The 22,380-nt window shown below is 39.2% G+C and overlaps 1 protein-coding gene across 1 annotated transcript in view; it reads left to right on the top strand.

Annotated features, from left to right (window-relative positions):
* Nucleotides 1–330: 330 nt before the first annotated feature.
* Nucleotides 331–22,380, top strand: part of slc6a9 (solute carrier family 6 member 9) — a 259,999-nt gene continuing 237,949 nt past the window's right edge. Inside the window, exon 1 of the mRNA XM_059984128.1 lies at nt 331–448. The gene's annotated coding sequence lies outside the window, so the exon portion shown is untranslated. The remainder of the gene's footprint in view (nt 449–22,380) is intronic.

Here is a 22,380-nt window from a genome sequence, read left to right as displayed (position 1 = left end):
TCCTTGCTGCAGTAAACCTTGTTTGATATCTCTTCATAACGGGTCCGATGTGAATGATACTGAGGCGGCCTGCGGCAGAAGATGCACGGCTGCATTTCATTTCCAAGAAATGTCAGCGATCTCCTTTCGTTTTCCCCTTCCGACCAGTGCACTGACGATTCGCCCATCACGTAAACGTGGAAGTGTGAGATTTACGTGAAACTGGGTGATGCTCAAATGAGGTGAGGTAAAGGAGGTGGGTGGCACCATTACAAATAAAAAGTAAGGCTTTGTGGATGGAGGAGGAGTCAGAGAGAGCCGAGTGGATTTCAGTGGGTCATTTCATAAGAGAGAAGCTGACGCAACTAACAGGACCAAATCAGTCCGGAAGATCACCACCGTAACACAAAGCAAATTATTGTATGTGTTACATCTGTAGAAGGTTACTGATCTGCTTGCATTGAGAAAGGTATGAGACTAGCTGCGGTTCCACGTCGTTTGTATTATGAAGATTCATTGTGTAGTGTCAGTCTCTCATGCTGGCATGCTTCTGTATGTGGGTTAATGGATTTTTTCTTCTTCTGTGTTTCTTTGTGCTTTTTTGTACTACAGCGATCGACGTGTTCGGCAAAACCGAACTAGTCTAGGTTTGCTGTGGGACGTGGTCAGTGGGTGCCGCGGAGGGTTGAAGTTTCAGAGGTGTGTGTGTGTGTGTGTGTGTGTGTGTGTGTGTGTGTGTGTGTGTGTGTGTGTGTGTGTGTGTGTGTGTGTGTGTGTGTGTGTCGCGCGCGCTCCCGTGCAGTCTCTTGACTGATAAAACTTGCTCTCCAGGGAAGGAGCCTGAATCATTGCAAAGTGATAGTGACTCGAACACGTGGCAGATCCTGCAGTCAAGGGACCGAAACGTCACAATAACGAGCTAAATAACCAAAAAAAAAAGTCACAATTAATCTGTAAATGCAGTCTGGGCAAAAGTAATATTTCAGCGGCGTGCTCCCGCTGATTAGTGCAACATCAAATCCCGCAGCCACTGTACGAGATAGCGTATTGTCAATGCAGAATATATCTTCTTTCATTCGTACATGTCCCGCATAACAAAATATTGGCCCCTTCCTTTTAGTAGCCGATCACGTTTAAATAATTGCCGCATTTATGCAAACTAATCTTGGTTTTCCTACTTTCGATCTCTCTCCTTCCCTGTTTTCGTTTCTAATAATTAATTGTCAATAGCGGTTCTTTGTAAAGACGGCGAGATGAAGCGTACTGATAAAAGATAAATTACCCTAGAGGATTCAAAAAAAAAGGTTTCCTACCGGTTGAAGGGGGAAAATTCACTGTGCAATTCGGGACTGAATGCAGAAATGGATGGAAATAGAAGAAATGCAGGTTAAGAGTCTTCACCTGTTAGGAAAATGGATGGCATTTTAAAACAGGAAGGGCAAGGTAATATTTTAGATGAAAGGTGCTTCAAAAGAAATTGTCTTGTGTCCATTTAGCCTTGTCTTTTCTCTTGGGCGATGTCAACAAATCTGTTGTGCATTTTCAACATTTCCTCCGTTTCCAGACTGGAATCCTGGCAGTGTCTGCTATACGAATGTTTAGCTGTCTGGGGGAATATCCGCAGTAGATTTTAATATTTGTTAGGGATTTGTGGGAGCTCTTCAAAATCCCAGAAGGATCAAGGCAGAATGAAAGACAGGACAACAGTACCCATTTTTCCTAAGTATCAAGGACATGGTGCCAGAAGATCTGAGGAATTTATTTTCACAAGGCTGGTGACCACCGTCTGGAATGCAGTAGGTTGAAACGGAGTCAATTGCCATTTTCAAAAAGGATCTGATTAGAAATGTGAGTGAAAAAAATCTTGTAAGGCTAGGAAATGTGAATGTCAGAATTACTCCTGCACAGAGAGAGAAATGGAGGCACAGTGGGCCAAATGGCCTTCTTCCATGCTATAATGGTTCTGTGACTCAATGCTTGTGTCATGCAAACAACCCCTAGCATGAAGTTTTTTTTTGCACATTCTCAGAAAGCCTTGAGGGATTTGGCAGTCAGTCACTCAGGGTGCAGAAACCTGAAGCTAAAAGCAAGGAGTGGGAAGATTTTCTCCTTGAAGAACTTTTGTAAATCTCCACAATCCAGCAGTTTCCTCCGTGATTTCTTGGCAGCATGCATGAAAACAAATTAATTTTTTTTTTGCAAGTTGCCACAACGGACTTGTAAATCCTTGGGTTAACATCTTCATAATATTCCAGCACCTATTCTATTCACCAGTACAATTATCATTTTATATTTTGATGCTTGGAGTCAAATTTTAAATGATGATTTAGCCAATCACTGATGGTAATTGCACCCAGAGGATTTCTATGTTGACAGACAGCAGCACTTGATAAGTTTTCCCAGTAACCAACTGTTTTGAAATATTCATCGGCTCATTGGAGCTGGATGGCAGAAATGTCCCAGAGTTTTATTTTGGTCAGGACCTCTGGGACTGAAGTATGCAGACCTGAAATGGAACTGACTGAATATGGGTAATGTGAGAGATTACCTTTGCAACAAGATGACAACTCCAGAAAATGTATTGCAGCAATGAATTTAAAGCTTTCAGATACAAAATAAGTAGAACATGATGTTAATAACTTTGAGGTGAAAAGCCACAACATCTAGTTTTAGCAACACGCACACAAAATGTTGGAATAACTCAGCAGGCCAGACAGCATCTGTGGAAAAGAGTAAGCAGTCGAAGTTTTGGCCTGAGACCCTTCATCAGAACTGGAGGAAAAAAAAGATGAGAAGTCAGAGGAAGAAGATGGGGAGGGGAGGTAGTAGTGATAAGTGAAACCTGGAAGTGGGAGGGGTGAATTAAAGACCTGGGAAGAAGATTGGCGAAAGAGATAAAGGGACAGAGAAGTGGAAATCTGATAGGGGAGGACAGAAGGCCATGGAAGAAAGGGAAAGGGGAAGAGCACCATAGGTGGGTGATGAGCAGGTTAGGAGATAAGTTGAGAGAGGAGCATGGGGAATGGTGAAGATGGAGGGGATGGATTATTACCAGAATGTGTGAGAAATTAATGTTGAACTAAAACATTTAATTTTAGTTAATTTAAGTTCATTTTGCCTGCTGTAACAATTAACTTCATCATCTTTGTCTATTTGCATAAATATTTTTGCATATCTCTCTTTCTCAAGGTATTGATTAATGTCACATTTTCTGTTTTCCTGCATTGATCAAATATTGCCTGTGTAGCTTTCTCATTTCTTCTCTGTTGCATATGATCAGATGCACTCAGCCTTTCTGAACATACACAAATTAGGAACTCGATTACTAAGATGACATCAAGCCACCACACTTAACACATTCTGAGATTGGGATTTATTTCAAAACCGAGCCACTTTTGTACTATGAAGTAACCAGTATTCAACTGGGGTGAAAGACGTTCCTGGACATGTTTAAAAGGCCACTTTGATCAACAGCGGTATCTGTAAGAACCTGCATGAATTCCAGAACTCTTGTCTTCTCTGACTAATGACTGTTCTAAGAAAATATTTAAATATGGATGAGCAGTATGAGGTAGGCCTGAAGCATTTTGCAATGAAGCACTTGGAAGTGTAGTTATTGATAGAAGCAAATTCTAGAACCAATCTTACAAAAAGAATTAACAAAAAACCAGAACGTCTGGTTTCTTTTGATGGTTAAGTTTGAGGGATGATATCAGCAGTAAGATATCCAATACTTGTGCACCTTTAATACCTGAGACTTTAGAGCCAATGTGGGACAATAAGCTAGGTTTTAAGGAACCTATTTGTGAGTTTTGGAAAGTTAATTTCAAAGCCTATATGTGACTTGGCACGACTACTGAGGTGAAGGGCTTATCTTGATGTTTCAGTTCATTGACTTTTAACTGGAAAAGCTGGTCATTGAGTTGAAATTTTAACTATGTTTCTCTCTTCACAGATTCTGTCTGACCTGCTGAATACTTTCAATCTTTTCTGTTTATATTAGTTTCTAGAATTGGCCTTGAACGCATGACATTCTGATTCAGAAGCAAAAAGTCCTGTTGCTGAGTAAAAGCTGAGACTTGAAAACAAAATCTGTCTATATACTGATTTTGCTTGCAGACTTAACACTAAATGTATATAAATAGACCATAAGACATGGGAGCAGCATTAGGACATTTGACTATGCTATTCAATCGTGGATGGTTTACTTTTCCTATCAATTCAATTCTCCTGCCTTCTTCCCATAGCCTTGCACACACTTACTAATCATCCACGTTTTAACCTCTGCCTTAAATATATCCAGTGACTTGGCCTCCACAGCTGTCTGAAGCAATGAATTCCACAAATTCAGCCCTCTCTGCTAAGGGAATTCCTCCTTGTCTCTGTTCTAACTGGACATCCTTCTATTCCGAAGCTATGCCCTTTCATTGTAAACTTTACACTATTGGAAACCATGTCCATGCTAGATTTCAATGAGATTCTTCTTCCCCCCCCCCCCACCCCTACACACCCCATTTTTCTAACTCTAGCGAGTACATGCCCATCAAAAACTGCTCAAAAGTTAACCCATTCATTCCCAGGGTCATTCTCATAGTGATTATGAAGGACTGTTGAGTATTTTTTGAGCTGATCTTTGTTTCTCTTACCTGCAGTTTTCTTCTAATTACTGAGTGCCTGAAAGGATCTCATCCAAGTAGCCATTCTTCATGTGATTTTATGAGCTGTTTGACAAGGCAGCAGGAGAACAAGTGTTAGATGACAATGTCACACTCCAAGACAATTTTTAAGAACTCTATTAACTCTCTTTTACAATGTAACCCTGAACTTGAACTGATTTTACTATTTCTGAAGCCTTTGATAAGTAAAGGCCTGCTTCCTTAAACTACCCTGCACAAATGATGAGGTAACATAAGCAGACATGGATCAGTGACATCTGGCCTATGGAATAAGAAGGTAGGGGACCTGTAGTACAGAATATAAGATGAAGCAATATCATGGACTGGGAGGCCAGTTTGAAATTGTGGAAGAAAATTAGATTTTGAGATGGGCTAAGGAATTCAGTAGGTTTATCCTTTTTGTTCCTGCTACAACTCTTTTGTGGGTTGTCCCATAATTTATTTCGGGGAAATTTCGCAATCAGTATGTTTCCTCAGTAATCTTTTTGGGATTGTTCTGGAAGCTCTCTGAAGTCCCATAGTCCATTTATAAGGTCACTACAAAATTCATGATCTTCAGGAGGAATAACAAAGCAGGTGAGAAACTTCATTGTGCTGGAGATTATCTCGACAGCCCTTCAAGATTTTTCAAATGATCAAATCTTGGGATTACAGGAGAATGGATTTAACTCAGTCCTAGCCCTGCTCCCAGAATTTGTTCAGGAATATTTGGGATCTTGTGTCCAGTTTAATGTTGAAAATTCAACAACCAACTCAAAACTACAAGTTTTCAAACTGTCTGTTTAATTTGGAGATGCATGGAAGGACTGGTGGCTGTCTTGATATAGTGCAGTAAACAACAACACAAGGAACTGAATTTGTGGAAGAGTGAGCACAAGTACTTGCCCTGTCTATGACTGAAACAGCACTTGCCCTCCAACAGCCCTCCACAGTTTTATTTTGTGTGAGAAACATTGAAATATCACAAGAATTAGATCAATGTAGCAGTTTAATGCATTTTAATGGTTTTGAGCATATTAAATATACTAAGATAATTGGTAGTCTGACAAAATGTGTCTTTTGACCACTGTGCATTTGAAGTAAATTTGGCTTCTGACCAATTATGGTTATGAACATATTAATATCAAAAGTGATAATAACTTTTATTTAAATAGCACTATTAAAAATAAATAGTTCCGAGGTGTTTCTGATAAATAATAGTTCTACAAGAATATCTAAGAGCACGTTATGATACTAATTTAGGAAATTGATGCCTTTTAGAAAGCAATATCACAAAGCTGAGAAGGGGTGATAAAAACTATTCTATATATAATCTGTGCCACCCCCAACATTGGAACATAGGGTACATTCTCTTGGGTGCTGCTGATCCATATTTTTCAAATACAGGATTGTGAAATCTGGAATTAACATGCTTACTCTAAGGTTTTTCTCTTGATACTGTGTTTGCACAATTTTCTGAAATACGTTCCTGATACTTAAAACTCCGCAACACACGGTTAACCCTTTATAATACTGGGCTGGAAGATTACTCATCTTAAGTTCAAAACCTATGTCAAGTTTGAGCTTTTTCATCGGCTGTTGAGATCGGGGCAGGAAGGGAATGAATGGAGATATCAGCGATCTAAGGTGCAACAGCATGTTACCAAACCTGTTTTTGAAAGGAAGCCTTTCTGTTTTGCAACACCAAATGTGGGAATTATACAAAAAATTTTGTCTAATTTCCATATCACAACCAGTCTTAAATTGTCTCTTTAATCTTGTGCATATTATTTATAGGCAATTTGTTTCAAGGCATGAAGGAAGTATGTTCTTACAAAATTCACTCTGTTGACATTTATGAATCAGACTTCAGTTCCTTGTGGACAAAGACACAAGGGGCCGCAGATGCTGCGTCAGTGGGTCAGCATCTGTGGAGGCAAAAGGTATAAGTCAACGCTAAGGTTCTGGAAAAAGTTTAATTTTTTTCCAGTTCCTTGTGCCTCTTTATTTCTGAGTGTAAGCAGAAATATCCAAATGGTATTGTGAAATGCTGAAGCCACATTACCACAGGAAGTACTGAGCTATTTTAGTGGAATGGAAGGCCATTTTGATATTGCAGCTGAGGAGGAAGGAGAAGACTGAGGAGTTCAGCAGTTAAATGCTGAGCCTGAATTGACAGGTCTCTCTTCAAGCATCGACTACAAGAGCTTTTTCACAATGGAACATCACCCCCTTTGTGCTGTGCCCCAACACCCCTGAAAAGCCACATCTTCATAAAGTGGCTGCATCTGAGAAATCTCAATTGCCCAGGATACATCTATGGCCACGATTTTGGAAATAGGAAGGGAGAGAGCAAGACCAGGAGTAGAAAAATTCTTGTATCAAACAAGAAGGCTTTTTTTACATGAATTTTCTCACATGTTCTACTCAGACCACTGGGTCATGGAAGTTAATTCTGTTTATGTGGTTTAACATTGTTAATGTACACATTCAGAAGATAATCATCAACTGGCCAGAGAGATGATTACGGGAGGATGTAATGGGTGGAGAAATTACTGGCTGTAATGTTGTATTTTCTTCCAATAGTCAGAAGTGGAAAAGTAAGATATTGTGTAAGTACACTGTCTAGGAGGTATCTTATTGATTGTTTCATTCTCCTAATATTGAATGTTGGTGAGAAGTCAGAATCAGATTTAGAATTGGGTTTAATATCACTGGCATATGTCAGGAAATTTTGTTATTTTGCAGCAGTACATTGCAAAACCTAATTTAAAAAATATAAATTACAGTAAGATATATTTAAGTGAGTATTTCATACAGCAAAGAGAAAACAGGTTTGTTATCCATTCAGGAATATGATGGCAGAGGGGAAGAAGCTGTTCCTGAAACATTGACTATGTGTCTGCAGGCTACTGTACCACCTTCTTGATGGCAGCAATGAGACGAGGGCATGACCTGGGTGATGGGGATCCTTAATGATCAATACCACCTTTTTGAGGCATCACCTTTTGAAGGGGTCCTCAATACTGCAGATGCTAGTGCCTATGATGGAGCTGGCTGACTTTATAATTTTCAGCAGCTTTTTATAAATCTTTCCAGTGTCCCCTCTGAGCCAAACCAAACGCTGATGTAACCTGTTGGTATGCTCTTCACAGTACACCTGTGGATATTTGCTAGAGTCTTCAGTGACATACCAAGTCTCCTCACTCCTAATGAAATATAGACACTGTTGGGCCTTCTTTTTAATTGCATCGATATGTTGGGCCCAGGATAGATCTTCAGAGATGTTGATGCCTCGGAGCTTGAACCTGCTCATCTTTTCCACTTCCGATCCCTTGATGAGGACTGGTGTGTGTTCCCTTGACTTCCCCTTCCTGAAGTCAATTCCTTGGTTTTACTGCAATTGAGTGCAAAGTTATTGTTGTGACACCACTAAAAGTTCAAAGTAAATTTATTATCAACGTACATGAATGTCACCGTATACAACCCTGAGATTGGATCATTCGATCTTCTGATCTGTCTCATTCCTGTATGCCTCCTTGTCGCTCCACCTGAAACTCTGCCAACAGTGGTTGTATTATCAACAAATTTATAAATGGTGTTTGGGCTGTGCCTAGCCACACAGTCGTGGCTAAAACGGTCGGCTAAGCGTGCACTTTTCAGGTGTGTCATTGTTGAACCTCAGCGAGGAGGGGATGTTTCCAATTCGCACAGACTGTGATTTGATGAGGAAGTCAAGGATCCAGTTGCAGAGGGAGGCACAGAAGTCCAAGTTTTGAAGCTTGTTGATGAGAACTGTGAGTATTATTGTTTTGAATGTTGACTGTAATCAATAAACAGCAGCCTGATGTAGGTATTGCTATTGTCCATGTGATCCAAAGCTGAGTGAAGAGCCAGTGAGATTACATCCACCATAGATCCATTGTGCCGATATGCCAACTGCAGCAATTCCTTGCCCTGGATTCTGACTGTGACAGACCTCCCAGAGCACTTAATCACAGCAGATGTGAGAACAACTGGGAGATTGTTGTTGAGACAGCTCACCCTGAGGTTCTTGGGCATTGGTATGAGTAGTTTCATTCTCACTTTCAAAGTGTGCATAGAAGGTGTTAAAGTCATCTGGGAGTGAAGCATCACAACTATTCATAATATTTGGTTTCACCTAGTAAGAAGTAATGGCCTGCAAGCCCTGGCAGAGCTGACGTGCATTCGATTCCATCTTTACCTTCAATTGTTTCTTCATTCTTAAAATAGCCGTCTGTAGGTCATAATTGGACCTATTATATAGTCTTGATAGATAAGAAACTGCAGTCATAGTGGATGTCACTGATTATTAGTCGTGGGTTTTAAGATTGAAGAAAACAAAATGGCATTAAAGTTGATGTCAGCAGAAGCAATGATTTTGTGTTTAAATTGCAATATATTCAAAGGTTTTGCACATAAACACAATGGTTACAACATGAAAGGCTATTCAACCTGCTGAGACTACAGTATGTGAGAAAAATCCAGCTAGTTACACTCGCCTCTCCCAAGGCCAAGCAAATTTGTTCCTTTCAGATACTTGCCATGCTGCTTTATGAATGTTACAAATTGACCAGATGCACTGACCAAGATTTCATTTAAGCTAGCTCTATATGGCCCATATTCCACAGAACCTTGCTTGTCTATGCACATGTCCAAATTACTGGGCCAGATAACTTATCCACTTTAACTGCCAATAGCCATTCTTGTAGTTCCCTTTTATCAATTCTTCCAGTACATCAATTACAAAAAAGGAGATACTGGAAATCTGAAATAAAAACAGTAAATGCTGGATGTATTGAACAGTTCAGACAGCATCTGTAGAGAGAGAAACAGACTAAATCAGCAGCATCTTACAGTTGTGGACTGGTGTTAAGCGCTTGTATAATATTGCTAACGTGCCAACATTCTCTGTGAATAAATTTCCTTTGAAGTCTTTTCTCAGCCCCTGCACACTTTTAGCCCTTTTCCTGATTTCACGTGTTTTTGGATTTCCTTTTATGTTTGCTTCCAGTTTCTATTTCCTGAGCTCTCTTTGTTTCTCTTATTTCCTTTCTTTATTTCCCTCTGAAAGTCTTACAATTGGATTGGTTCTCACAGGTGTCAAAAACTTGGCATTTGTTATATGTTCGGATCAACCTGAGGCATTAACTCTGCTCCTCTCTCCACACTCAGCAGACTGATTTGCTGAGTATCACCAGTATGCTCCAGTATTTTCTCTTTTTGCTTCAGACTTCTGGCATCTGCAGTTGTTTTGCTTTTTCATTTGTTGCATATTTTTACTTTATTTCAGCACCCTCCCCAATGTTCATTGATTCAGTTATACTGTGTACTTGCTTGTTAATCTTTGATTCTTGTTTATCTGATTAAGTAGAAATTCATCCCATTGAAAGTGCACCTTCTCCAGTTGACTATATTCGACCTGGAGATGTCCACCTCGGTTTCCATTGCTATTCTAATCTTTATGCCATAAAGCATTACTTTGAGTGATTGTCAGGGCAGAGAGTAACAGCCAGCTAAGAGTAAGCTGAACAAAATTGTCAGAAATTTTCCGCTTTGAAACTTCCATGGTATTTCATCTTGTGAACATCTCCTGACAGACCTGCAAAATTGGTTATGGTTGTCAATGGCAGTCAACAGTAGGAAGACTTGTACTGTTATAGCCCCACACCTGAATTTGTGTCAGGTGCTAAACAGAATAGAAGACCATGGATTTAGATTATTCTGTACTTCTGGTTGGAGTTCAAGTCCAGGTATTCATACAGGAGGCTCTTCATTCTCTAAAGCTTGGTCTACTTTTTTTTGTGGTGGAAAAAATCCAACCCTATGAGATTTTCAAGAAACTGTGCAAAGAAGATGGCTGTGACTGCCAGGATACTTGATAATATATGTGCAGTATCTGTATTATGTCTCTCATCAAGAGGTAACATTTAGAAATAGTTCATGAAACATTTTATAGAAATGGCTACTGACCCAGTGTGGATAACTTCACTCACCCCAAATCTGAAGTGATTTCACAATCTGTAGACTTCCTTTTAAAGACAGGGCAACTCGTGTACTCAGTATTATTTATTTACTTTTTAGAAGGTTTTGGTCTTTTGCACATTCGCTTTTTCAGTCTTTCTTTGTGTGCATTTTTTCATTGATTCTATTGTATTTCTGCATTCTACTGTGAGAGCCTGCAAGAAAATGAATTTCAAGGTAGTATGTAGCAATATTTACATATGTACTACAATAATAAATTTAATTTGAAAACAAGATGGTGAGGAGAAGAAAATATGAATGTACAACTAATAAAATCTTTTAAATGTGAGTAACTGCAAGAAAAATCCATGATGCATATTTGAGATTCATCAAGGAATTGAAAATCAACACCCATGATGTTGAAATAACTGGTGATATGCCATGCAATTTCATTACCACCATTCCTTAAAATGATAACTAAAATGGTAACAGCCCTTGTAAATAGCTCTTGTAATAACTCCTTGTAAACAAAGGTAGGGAGTACAAGGAGAAAGATTTGATATTCCTTTTATAAAAAAAAAAGTGATTCCTTTTAAACAGTACATAGTTATGGAGGAAGTGGTGAGGAACTGGCATGGGAGTATAGCGGTTAGCATAACATTATTACAGCGCCAGTGACCCTGCTTCAAATGCATCACTATCTGAAAGGGTTTTGTGCGTTCCCCTGTGACCACATAGGTTTCCAGCACATGCTCCAGTTTCCTCCCACAACCCAAAGGCATTCGGGTTACTTGGTTAATTGGTCATATGAATGTCAGTGGTCAGCATGAGATGTTGAGCAGGAAGGACCTGTTACAGTGCTGTATCCCTAAATAAAATAAAAGTTCAAAACTCCTGTATGCATACATTCAGAAATGGCTTGGGCTTTGCCTTGCTTCGGCAGTACCGTAAGTGTTTGATGCATCATGTATTACTATTTTGTGTAATTGGGAGAGAAAAACTTGTTGCCCTGCTTTTAAAACTTATCCATATTTCCTGTCTTAAAGGATATAATTGTGTGTATTAATTTCTCTAATAAAAGGCTCAGGGTTCACACAATTTGAAAGATTTTTTCTAATCTCTTCATCACAGTATCAATTAAATTAGCCAATTAGTGATGCAAATATGTCAATCAAGTCTTTCTTCCTCATGTTCATCCTTCGCCATAGCTTTCCCTGTTCCAATGGAAATATTCCAGTGCTATAAATCTAACTGATTCCCAAAGAAAATTGTTTATCCTTTATCTTGCACACTTTTTAAAAGGAATATCAAATCTTTCTGCTTGTACTTCCTACCTTTGTTTACAAGGAGTTATTACAAGAGCTATTTACAAGGGCTGTTACCATTTTAGTTATCATTTTAAGGAATGGTGGTAATGAAATTGCATGGCATATCACCAGTTATTTCAACATCATGGGTGTTGATTTTCAATTCCTTGATGAATCTCAAATATGCATTTTTACTGGGAGTTGAATTTTGAGATAGTTGGCAGATAATTAGAGCAATCCACACGAAATGCTGGAGCAACTCAGCAGGTCAGGCAGCTTCTATGGAAATGTACACAGTCAACATTTTGGGCTGAGACACTTCAGGATTGGAAAGGAAAGGGGAAGATGCCAGCATTTTAAAAAAAAAGGTGAGGTGAGGGGAGGGGAGGGGAAGTAGGATAGCTAGAAAGTGATAGGTGAAGCCAGATGGGTAGGAAATGTAAAGGACTGGAGTGGAAGGGATCTGATAAAGGAGGAGAGTGTACCGGAGGAGTAGGGTGGTATAACAGACAGACAGATCACAAGCAGTCAGAATAAGGAATTGGGGGGGTGGGGGGGTTAATTTTTTTTAACTGGAAGGATGAGCAACACTTTAGATTTTGTCTGAGTAGCCTTATCATGGCACAAGAGGAGGTCCTGGGCAATTAGGGCAATTCTTGATCTGCTGCTAAATTCATATCAAAATTGCAACACTCAGCCACATTTGTTTGCAGCACTCAACCCCACCTCCTTGTTTCCTGGTAACTGGCATTCTTTCTAAGACTCCGAATGACTTGATTGGTTGGGAGACAATTAAGGTTGTGATTTGGGAATATGTGTTTAAAAGCTTATAAAGTCTTCTAGAAGTATTATGGGCGAGGATTAAATAATCCTTTCTTACCAGATGGATGTAAAGGAGGAAAGCAATTTTAATAGGATGATTAGCCAGAATAGGCGGAAGAGAAAGAGAAGGATAAAAGCAACTAGCTGGAGGCCCTTTATTGTATGTAGACAGTAGTTCTCCTAGAGTAATATTTCAGAGAATTTGTCTCCAGAAAGGAAATATTCATTTTCAACCTCTTTTCTACTCATAGAACTGTAGCAGTGCTATTTTGGACAGTGACCATGAGTTTTCTTGTCTTGGGATCTTTCTAGACTGGCACTAGCCACATTCAGAATCAAAATTAGATACATTATCACTGACATAAGCTGCAATATTTATTTATGGCAATAGTACAGTGCAAGGTTTAAAAAAACTATAGATGATATAAAAAATAAATAGTGCAAAAGGTTCATTAGCAAAGTGGCTGAATTTGTAATGAACTCTTGCAAAGCTGCTTGACAAGCTGATAGGGTTGTTAAGAAGGCTATGCTATGTTGGCCGTCATTAGGAGATTGAGTTCAGCAGCTATGAGGTAATGTGTAGCTCTGTAAAAACCCTGGTTCAAACCCACTTGGAGTGTTGCATTCAGTTATGATCCCCTGAAGGATGTTGAAGCTGTAGAGAGGGTGCAGGGGAGATTTACCAGGATGCTGCCTGAACTAGAGGGCATGTCTTGTGAAGGTAGCTTGAGTTTGTTAGGGCTTTTCTTTTTGGGGCAAACGACAATGATAGGTGACTTAATAGAGATGGTCTTATCTTGTACACAAGACATAGGAGTAGAATTAGGCCATTCAACTCGTCAAATTTGCTCCACCATTCCATCCTGGCTGATTTATTATTCCTCTCAACCCTATTCTCATGCTTTCTTCCCGTGAACTTTGACACCCTGACTAATCAAGAAACTATCAGCCTCCGCTTTAGATATATCCAATGATATGGCCTCTACAGCCGTCTGTGGCAATGAATTCTACATATTTACTACTCACTGCCTAAAGAAATTCCTCTTCATCTGTGTTCTAAATGGATTCCACTATTCTGAGGCTGTACCTTCTGTTCCTAGACTCCTCCACTATAGGAAACACCTTCTCTGCATCAACTCTATCCAGGCCTTTCAATGTTCGATAGGCTTCGATGAGATTCCTCCTGCCCTCCGCCCACCCACCATTCTAAATTCCAGTAAGTACAGGCCCAGACGAATCAAACACTCTTCATATGTTAACCTTTTCTTTCCCAGAATCAGTCTTGTGAACCTCCTCTGGACCTTCTCCAATGCCAGCACATCTTTTCTTGAACAGTGGGCTCAAAACTGAAGGAAAAATAGAGAGCTATGAGCGAAGGAAGTGTTAGATTGATCTTGGAGAAGGTCACAGAAGATTGTGGGCTAAAGGGCCTGTATGGTGCAGTACCGTTCTATGTTCTCTGTTGCATTGAGGAGGTGCAGGAGAATATTTCTTTATAGAGGAAAAGAGGGACAGCCAATTTGAGCCTCTGCCACTGCATCCATGCAAACTCAACCTGATTCCTGATAATCTGAAGATGCAAAGTCCTTTCAAGCCCTGGTAGTTATCACGAGAAGTCTAAGCTTCCACCACAGGCTACAGTTGTTTGTGGCCCTGCTTGCTACTGCATTAGTTTTTGGAGCAATGATGGTCACACAGTGGTATGTCAGCAAGGGCTGAGATGAAACTATCCTCAGTATCCATGCTAGAGAGGAGCAGTTCCACTTTTGTTTCAACCAAAATCGTTTACAAAAATGAAGTTGGATTTCCTGGAGATTTTGTCATTTCTAGCAGGGTTTCACCAAATGTGCTAGTGCCTTAGGCATTGTGTGAATTAGCTCCTGTCTATAGGGAGCCAAGTTAAGTTCTTTACAATTAGACTGGAGTAAAATTTAGAGGTAACCTCAGTTTACAGGTGTTGTATGAATTGGCTGGCAACTGTACAGTCCTTTCCCACTGGTTATTCATACCTAATATTGCATGTTGATCCCAGCAGTAAGGTAACCTACAAGATTTGCAGTACCAGTATTTAAATTGGTGGTTAAACATACACCCAGATTATTTAATTTTGTGTTTTATGCAATTCTTGTGTTCTCAGCAATCTGTCAGAAGGTGGCTTAAGGATAGGGTTAACTGGAGATGAGGGAGCAAGTAATTATTGGTAATATGCCAGCATTGAAATTTAGCTTTGTAGAAGCATGCAAGGTGATAAACAGTTGAATTGTCGTTGCTGGAGCTGTAATCATGATAGTGAACTAAAAAAAAACAAGATTTTTATGTCTTGTGGTGCATCATGAACTCAGCACACACTTATTTAGGGTCATCCAGTCTAGCTTCATGAGTATATGGATCAGTCATTTTCTATTTTCATCACATGTTCAGAATCTTCCCATTATTTGTATGTTGGCATTCTTTTTCTCTTAATGTGGCATTTTTGTCTAAGTTGTTCAGTATATAAAAGAAAGAGTGAGGCTTCAGTATGATTCTTAACAACAAAAAGATGAATTGGTGCCTTGGCACAGTCAGCTGGAAACTGAGAGTCCAAGGACCAGAAACAAGGAAGAAAGAACAGTAAATTACAACATGAAATCTTTAGGAGAAGAAAACAAGGAAAGAATCAGAGAAACAACTGTGGATATCGTTAAAGAGTGTAGATAGAAAAATAATCTAAATCAAAATCCAAGAAACAAAAGGGCAGGTTTTGGTGTAGATAGAAGCAGAAAGAAAAAATAACACATGTGATCTAAATGCTATCACTGCCAGAGTTAATATGTGAAAACTTAGTATGTTAATGTGACAGTCCACTTTCTGCCATTTTATTGTAGCCATTAATTCATATGGATTAATATTACTGGTAAGATAATGGAGAGAGCAATAGCATTGAGTATGAACCACTGTAGAGCAGCAAAGCTTATTATCTGACCATGAAGATAAAGATTGAAATAGAACAACTGATGCAATTAGAATAGGTAATTGTGAAGAAAGGTGAAATAAAAAGGATGAAATGTAAGAAATTAATCAGTGAAAAATGAAAATAAGGAGCAGAGCATATCAGTAAATGAAAGCATCCTAATGAATCCAGTACAGTAAAGAAGTTTGTAGATGATTGATGTGGTTGACAAAGTGGAATAAAACTCTGGATTACAGCAGACTGTAAATGGTTTAATCATTTAGGAAGAGTAGAGGTAAATGGGATTTGAGTCGGTTAAGTATGAGGTAATGTAGTGGGTAGGTGCTACAATTTAAAAGGGAATATAGAATAAACAGGAGAATATGGAATATAATGCAGGAACAAATAGACTGTGGAATGTCCAAAGATTGTAAATATCTCAAGACAAATTGATATGATAGCTACGAAGGCATATAGAATGCTTTCTTTATTAAATGAAGCACAGAGTGTGTGATGAGGGTGCTATACTAGAAAGGGATACAACCATTAGTAGTCCACAGATTAATGATTATATACAATTATGGCAATCACATTACAGGAATGATGTTGTTGCATTGACAAGGACTGCCAGGACTGGGAAAGTCTGACTGTAAATAAAGATTGGATGCCATGGGATGGTTTTCTTCGAAAAGGAAACTGATTAAGAGTTTTAACTGGGGGTTTTAGACTTGTGATTCTCCTAAATAGAATAGGGGAATGACACAAAGCAAACTTTTTCTTCTTTACAGAGACATTTAAAACCATAGAGCAAAAGTTTTAAAGTGAGAAATTAGAGGGTTAGAGGAGATCCAAGGAAGTGAGTTCCACCCAGTGAGTTGTTGAAATCTAGCTTGCATTGTCTGAGGACATGGTGGCAGAGGTTCTCATAATAAAGAAGTATCTTAACTTCATAAGGCATAGGAAGCTGTGGAACAAATGCTGGTGAATTTGATAGTTGACATGGACATGATGAACAATATGTGTTTGACTTTATTACTAACAATAGTATGTGGAGAGGAAAAACAACAGGTCCATAGCCTTAAGATATTTGCAACAAGGAAGAATGTTTGAATCCAGATAATGCTAGTCCTCTGAATTCACTGCATGGAAGTCTGGAAGAGGTAGAAGATATATGGATATGTTCTTGAGGGGCTATAACCTTCAAGACTATAGACCAAGCATTGGAAGCTGGAATTAGGGTGGGTGGTTGTTTTTCATCTGGTACAGATATTACATCAGTGTTGGAAAATATTGTGATTGAGAACTGATGAAGAATTTAATTAATGTTTAAATGTGTAAAGAGAATTGTTGAATAAAGTGTGTCTAACAATGAAAGCAAGTCAGTGAGAGAACTGTAAACATTACAGCTGGGCTGTGTTAAATCTGGAGGACATTTATTAATTCATTGCTTTTGCAAGAAAACAAAAACATCTTTGTAAAGGAATTGTAGATCTGTTTACAGGGCATCTTGGAAACTCTTACTCCCACACAATGAATTTTACAACTAACTATAACTCCTATCTATCTCCCCATTGTTCTCACTCTTGCAGTCTCTTGACTGTCTCACTCTTCTTTATATTTCTTTGTCACTGAAAGAGCCTTAAATATATGCAGTTGCAATGAGTTCTACATTTACACTTAAATTTAGAATTCTAGTCAAATGAATTGTGCTTCCACATACTCTGTTGGAACATCTAGTAATTTTTAGGAACTGATAAAAGATCGCAGCCTGAATCATTAACTCCTTATTCCTTTCCATCGATGCTGCCTGAGCTGCTGAGTTCCTCCAGCATTTTGTGTGTGTTACTTCTCATAAATGTAGTTATGGCCATATATAATCACAGCTTCATTAAAATCACTGTTTCTAAAAATTACATGTATTTTTTCTATATGTTAACCACTAAAGTTAATCCTGAGGACAGATCCGGAGCTGGAGTCCCTGAGGCAGTCCGACGTTGCCTCCAGCCTCGTTCTGGCAACTCCTGTGACGACACTGGTGCCCAGCTGTGGACAACATCAGTGGCGTGGAGAGGGGAGAGTTGCTGCATGGGCAACTGCTGGTCTCCCATACAACCTCATCAGAGGACACAGATCCATGGTCTCACGAAACTAATGGATGCCACACAATTCCTTTTAGCTTTATAGTTCAGGAATACCAGGCTATTTGAACAAAGTAGAAAAATAATTCACTGCAACATGCAATAAAGTGAGACATTTTTATTTAATTCACTTACAAAGCAGAACTTGTAAGAATTGTCCATTTCTAATAGCCATTGAAAAGGTGGGGATGGACACTTCCTTAATCATCTGCAGTGTGTTTGGCAAAGGTGCTCCCAGGGAGGTGTTAATAAGGGATTTGCATCCAACGTTGAGTGTATGACACTGTATTTACACATGCTGACTTTCACTACCTCCTGCATTTGTTCTTCAGTGTGGTAGAGGCTGTGAGTTTGAAAAATGTTGAAGAAGCTTGGGAGGTTGTTCCACTTTACAGATGGTACCTGTGGTAGCTGTGGCATGCTGGTGATGAGAAGGACGACTAAGCGGGCTGGGTACCAAGTACAACTTGAGCAGGTTGTCTCAACTTGTTTGGTGACAAGATTCTCAAATGTTATGGGTGCAATAGTCATCCGGGCAAGTTGATGGTATTTCATTGCACTCTTGATAAGCTTTGAGATTGATTTTATATATGAAAAATATAGTTTTTACAGTAAGAACTTAGGAACTCAGGAACAATAAAAAACAGTAAGAACTCAGGAACAATAAAAAACAGTAAGAACTCAGTTCCTGAGTTCTTACTGTGGATTATCCATTCCATCACATGCTTTGCAGCCACAATACTTGTGTAGCTGGTCATTCAATCACTCAACAACCATGGCACAGAAGGTCATTCAGCCCATCACATCCAGAGTATCTCTCTTCTAGAACACAAGTTTGGCGTCTTTCCCCAGCCGCATTTTTTCCTTGTCATTATTCAATTCCCTCTTTAATCCACATCAGCAGGATGCGCATTCCAAATTCCAGCCACGTGCTGTGACAAAGTCTGTCTTCATCTCACTGTTGATTCTCTTCTCTATTATTTTATTGCTGTGGCCTTTTTTCCTTGACCTCTCTACCAAGCAGACAGCACCCCGTTACTGTATACTCTCAGCAATTTATGTAGTACTATCATATCTCCCTTCAGCTTTCTTTTCAAGTTGGGGTTTAAAGCAAAAGAGCATAAGTTTAAAATGAGTTTTAAAGAGAATTTGACAAGAAAAGAGCTTTTTTTTTGCAGAGTAGTTGGTATCTGGAACCCAATTCCAGAGGAGGTAGTGGAATTGGAAACGATCACTGCATTTAGGAGAAACTTGAAACGCTACCTAGATGGGCAGGGTGAAGGATACAGACTTAATAGTGGGAAATAGGATTGAGTAAAATGATCAGCATGGTTCTGTTGGGGGGGAAAGGGCCTGTTCCTGTGCTCACAAAATTGATGACTCTATGAAAGCACTCTTAGCCTCTCTGACGATCTGCCCTCGTCATCGCAGTCCCTTATCTCAGGACCCATTCTCATAACTCTTTATTGAACCTTTTCCCATACCCACATATCCTTTTCATAATGGGCAACTAGAATTGAACACCTAGTTGAAGCTTTTAATAAAGGTTCTGCATAATTATGTACATACTCAGTGTCTCCATAGATAAAGTCCAGGACTATGCATTACTTAATAGCTACTCTCTCAATCTGCCCCTCTTTAAAAGCTTTGTCTGCATATAGCACTAGGTTCCTCTATTCCTGCATTGCTTTTAGAACAGTATATCTACACCAGGAACCTTCAATGCACTGGAAAAATAACACCAATACAATCTCCTGGAAATCCTCTAAATTCACTGCAAGGATAAAGGAAGCAATATTGACATCTTTCCAGTCACATTCCAAACACTGAGGTCCGACTTCTCAGTTAAACAGGCCATATATTTCACATGTCTGCATCCTGAATCATACTCAGTTCTGAGCTCTGTCATGAGAGGGGGCTGCCAGGTAGAAAAAAGTAAGATCTAAGGGTGTGCTCAACGCTTCCTGGAGGAAATGCAACACCCAGGAGTCTCTGGCTCATGACCGCTCACTGTGGAGTGGGAACAGGCAGGATTCAGAACTTCAGGAACATCTGCACAAGAATTGTGTACAAGTATCAGAAGGAATGCCTCACCTCACAAGCTACTGACTTTCCTGCCTCATCCAATATCGCTTGCTCCATCCGTGGATGTGTCTCGATTTCCCACACTGGCCTCAATCTGTTACATCAGAAACCACAAAGCCACAACGAAAATAAATCATCCTGAATCCCAAAGGGCTGTTTAACAAGAAGATTGTGAAGAATTGGATAAATAGGAGGACGTCCAAAGTTAATGAATTCAGAGCTTTATGCATAATTGAATTTTTATTATCGGTGATGAGTGAACTTGCTGAACTATAAATGAACTAAGGAACTTTTGGAAGTCACTAATAAAAGTAATGACTCTGGTAGGATATTGATAATTAAAATGACTGAGGATTTGAAGTTGCCCCTGATTTTTACATTTGACCACTTTGAAGCTTTTAACGGAGCAGAAGATGGGCTTTAGACAGCAATATTCTAAGACTGGTAAATGTAAAGCAATACTGAACCCTCCCTCTGAATTCCCAGTAAATGATCTAATTGTACCTAACTCCATGACAAAATGATATGCCAGTTGTTTGAAAATTGTTTAAAATGTAATTTTGAGTGTCACAGGATTCAGCTTCAGAACTGGATAAACTCTTTTTGATTTTATTTTTGGTTGTACTACAAAAATGTTGAAATTTTGCAGCAGATAAATGTACTTCTGACTTTGATTGCATGAAGCATTGTGGGATCAAGAGTGAGTCTGTTATTGAATACGTTTGTAAACGTGTTGATGGATTCCAAAATCGTAAAAATGAAATATTAATTTCTGCGGACTCTGATTTGCCTCCATGTCTTTGTTTCTCTGTGTTCCCTCTTCATACCCAGGGCTAGAATAATTTGTGCTCATCTGTGTGGACACAGCGCATGTATTTTAGTAATAAGTAAACATAGAGCTACAACCTCGCAGCAGCAGACAACAAAGTAATTCATGTGCAGTGTGCCGAGAGCTGAGTAAATTCAGCTCTATAACGGCACCATACATGCATACTTACGTTTGATATATTATATCATTGATTCACATACAGTACAATAGTTTCCCATTCATGTTTTCACAATATTTACACATTTAACCTTGCTGTAGAGTTTTATTTTAATCTCCTGGAGTGACTCAAAGGAGTTCAGGAAATTGTCAGTATATCCATTCCCACCTCAGTTTTCACTTTTGAAATTTCGACTGTATCAACATCTAGAATGCAAATATTCACAAGTATTTTATTTTTGATTATCCCTTGCGGGAATTGTATTGTTGTTTTGAAACTCCAAAAACGAATCGAAAGGAAAGTCAGGAGAGCCAGGAATAAACATGTACTCTTTGTTTTTACTTTTAGCGAAGGGCACACTTATGATGTAGTGCATAATGATAAATGCCATTCACATACTTTTATATAGAACCCATCATAAATAGTGAAAACAGCAAAGCTTAATCAATGAATTGAATTGACTTTATTACTTACATCATATACATGAGTAGAAATCTTTACATTACAGCTGTCTAAATGTGCAATGTGCAATTCATAGTAATTTGTAATAAACAGTATGCACAATAAGACATTCAATAAAACATAGAAGTACAATTGTATCAGCATGAATTAATCAGTCTTAGGGCCTGGTGGAAGAAAATGTTCTGGAGCCTGTTGGAGTTGCAGTACAGTTTCCTGGATGGTAGCAGCTGGAACAGTTTGTGGTTGGGGTGACTCGAGTCCCCAATGATCTTTCAGGCCCTTTTTACGCACCTGTCTTTGTAAATGTCCTCAATAGTGGGAAGTTCAGATCTACAGATGCACTGGGTTGTCCGCACCACTCTCTGTAGAGCCCTGTGATTGAGGGAAGTACAGTTCCCATACCAGGCAGCGATGTAGCCAGTCAGGATGCTCTCAGTTGTGCCCCTGTAGAAAGTTCTTAGGATTTGAAGGGCCCATACCAAACTTACTCAATCATCTGAGGTGAAAGAGGTGCTGTTGTGCTTTTTTCACCACGCAGCCAGTAGGTACAGACAATGTGAGATCCTCGGTGATGTGTGTGCCGAGGTACTTGAAACTGTTCACCTGCTGAGCCCCAGATCCATTGATGTCAACAAGGGTGAGCCTGACTCCATTCCTCCTGTAGTCCACAACCAGCTCATTTATTTTTGTGACATTGAGGGAGAGGTTGTTTTCTTGATATCACTGTGTCAGGGTGATGACTTCTTCTCTGTAGGCTGCCTCATTATTATTTGAAATTAGGCTAATCAGTATCGTCAGCAAATTAATTTTTTTTTAAATTTTTTAATTTAATTAAATAATGACTGTGGGTGAGGACACAGTCATGGGTATACAGAGAGTAAAGGAGGGGGCTTAGTACACAGCCCTGAGGGGTACCTGTGTTGTGGTCAAACATTATATCTGCAATATTATTGAAAGTGTTCTGTAATCAACACTGGTTTCAGTTCCAATTACTCTTGCATTACTTTCATGATTTCATCAAAAGTCATTTCT

Source organism: Hypanus sabinus, chromosome 11, assembly GCF_030144855.1.
Source record: "Hypanus sabinus isolate sHypSab1 chromosome 11, sHypSab1.hap1, whole genome shotgun sequence".
Taxonomy (NCBI): domain Eukaryota; kingdom Metazoa; phylum Chordata; class Chondrichthyes; order Myliobatiformes; family Dasyatidae; genus Hypanus; species Hypanus sabinus.
This window is presented reverse-complemented; position numbering and strand designations above follow the sequence as displayed.